Genomic DNA, 2,980 nt, shown 5'->3' with positions numbered 1-2,980 from the left:
TATTGAGTTATCCTTGAATAATTAGCAATAAAAAAAATATTATTGATCCCATTATTGGAATTAACACTTGGAATGTTTTATTATATATATATATATATATATATATATATATATATATATATATATATATATATATATATATATATATATATAGATATATATAGGTAAGCACCCACGGGGGATTTGAACCAGTGACCTATCACAAGGAGTGCTTTAATAGTGCACCCATTCACCGTCAATCCAAAGCCCCATGGGCGGAATATTTTATTATATTTGTTTAGGAGGGAAAAAACATTTAAACTTTTATTTAGAAATAATAAATAAATAAACGATTTATTTATTATCTCAATGAATTAGTTAAGGGATAATAAACAAATGAGGATTTATTTAATTATTCCTAAGGGATTTAGTTAAATTTAATAAAGAATAATAATTAATTAGTGATTAATTAATTATTCTTAGAGAAAAATAAGATAAATAATTATTTATCTGTTTATTTTTCATGATTGGGTCAAATTTGATAAGGAATAATAATAAAACAGTGGTTAAATTAATTATTCCTAGAAGAAAATAAAGTAATTTAATTATTCTTCATGGGTTTAACTATAAATTACTTAATAAAGGTGGTTTATTAGGTAATTTCTCACAGTGAAAGAAATTTTACTATGGTAAAATTGGATTTACATGGTGTACTTCGACCCATCTAGTAAGTTAGGCTAGATGATCAATTTTTTGGTGATAATAGAAGCATCCATGAGAAGAATATTTCAAAGCATGGACAATATAAAGAAGGAGTAGCCATATGGCAAGAGATCTTGATATATGACAAGAGTACCACTTTCCAAAGGAAGTAATGACATGACAAACCAGGAAGGAACGTGATCGATGGATGGTTCCCTACCAAAAGGATGTTCAAACCAAGAATTCATGACATCAAAGCAAGGAAGAAGATCAAGCAGCTGAAGGACCCACGAAGAAGATGTTGCTCATGAATGGACAAGTCCCTAGTTAAGAGGTAGTTATAACAAGTTCCCAATTACAAAGGAAATTGGACAAGTACCTTGTGAGAGGATACTTGGGCATGTCTTCCTCAATTGAGAGGAAGTGATAGACACAACATTCTTGTCTTCACTTGGAAAGAAATAATGGAAGGATTGGGTAATCATCTGGCATTCGATACTCTTTGAGGATGTGTAGGGAATCCAAGACAAGAGTAGGCAAGAGTACCACTACTCTTTGATGGATGGGAACGCAAGACAAGAATAGTCCTAGAAGGTCATGCTCAGTGAACGCTTGGGTGGGTATGTACCTTGAGAGACAATGATGAAGGTGTTTATAAATCATTGATCTCACCAACATTGTAGCTCATGATCTCATGAAGAGATGGAGTTGTTAGTCAAGGCCTTGCACTTTGACAATGTCGATTGATATGATGCTATAATAGATGGATTGCCAATCTATTTTCTCTTATGTGAATTATTTAAGATTGCAACATAGCCAAAACACCTTGTAATGTTGTATGAATACCTCCCTAGTTAAGAGGGATTGTTGAAGGAAATGTAACTAGGTGCGGTATTCATAAATGTACTTTTGATATTTGTATTTATTCAAGAAATGGAATATAATTTTTATAATATATGTCAATGAGTTTCTTGCTCATTGAAATAGGTCTAGCACATATTAAAGTGCTATACGTGAGTCAAATGGTCAAAAGAAATTGTCGAAGACCTTAAGGGAATGTTACTCCATGTATATGTTTGTATAAGAGTTAAATAATAACCCTCTAAGCAAAGTTAAGTCTCCTCCAAGCATGTGACACCACCAAATAATCCATCTGAAGCAAAGATAAAAAGTGGCTTGCAAACAATCTTCAATTCAAACTTCTAATTGGCTTAAAAGGAGGGACAATCCTCTATATATAGAGGTTGTCCACTGCACTATAACGTCAAGCAATCACCTCTGAAATTAGTGAAGGTAGGAAGCTGAGAAAACGGCAATAAGAGGACAAGTAAAGGGTCTCCAAGGAAGCAAATAAAGGAGGAAGAAAACGGAACTATTCTAGGGCTAGTTACAACTACACATGTGAGGAAAGGAACGCTGTCTCTACGATTATGACAACAACAACAAAAAATCAACCATATCTCACTATTTGGGGTTAAATCTAGGTCTACAAGGCCTCCTACTCAAGCTTAGAAGAAGGGTACTCCAGGGAAGGAGAGAAGGGTATACAACATCAAGTAAACCTCCCACATGTGTGAGAATCTAGGGATGTTGTATAGTCACTTCAGTCTACACCTACATCTAAAAAAGGATCTCATTTTAAGGAATGTGTCTACAAAATTGAAGGGTATCTCTAAGCATAGAAGAGAAACATATTATCTAGAGCAAGTGCAACAAGGTTTATCAACAGTTGAAAGAAGAGAGAAGTGCTGGAAGAAGAAGGAGGAAAAAGTGTTGGAAGAAGGAAGATTAAGTGTCGGGGAACTAAGTGCGAAAAGGAGAAAGGACTTGAATTATTATTGGAGGAAATTATAGTCAAGGGTCTAGGGTTTGGCATTGATCAATACGAAGCTTCAATAAGAGAAATTTACCGAAGTGTTTTCCTCTCAAGAGAAGAGAGGTTTTGGCCCTGGCAAAGAGCCAACATCTTGTGTTCTTGTTCTTATTTTTTTTATAGCAGTTTGATGAAGTACACACACATGCATTAATAATAATAAGAAGAAGATTAAGCTAACAAGAAAAAGTAAAAAGTATCCAAAAATTGTTATCACATCAAGAAGAATCACACTACACCTAATTTCCCTTGATTCTTCAATATGAGTTTCCACAAATAAATTTTGGTATTTGTAATAATCCATCTATCTTCCAAATCCTTATGGATAAGAGTTTCATACCCTTCATACACAAGTTTTGTTGAAAACGCAATAAGAAAAATCCTGATTTAATTTTTCCTTGAATTAAATTATGAGAAAAATTCTAG

Source organism: Pinus tabuliformis, chromosome 4_1 (assembly GCF_031772625.1).
Source record: "Pinus tabuliformis cultivar Carrire ecotype Pingquan chromosome 4_1, CPIR1, whole genome shotgun sequence".
Taxonomy (NCBI): Eukaryota; Viridiplantae; Streptophyta; class Pinopsida; order Pinales; family Pinaceae; genus Pinus; species Pinus tabuliformis.
This window is presented reverse-complemented; position numbering follows the sequence as displayed.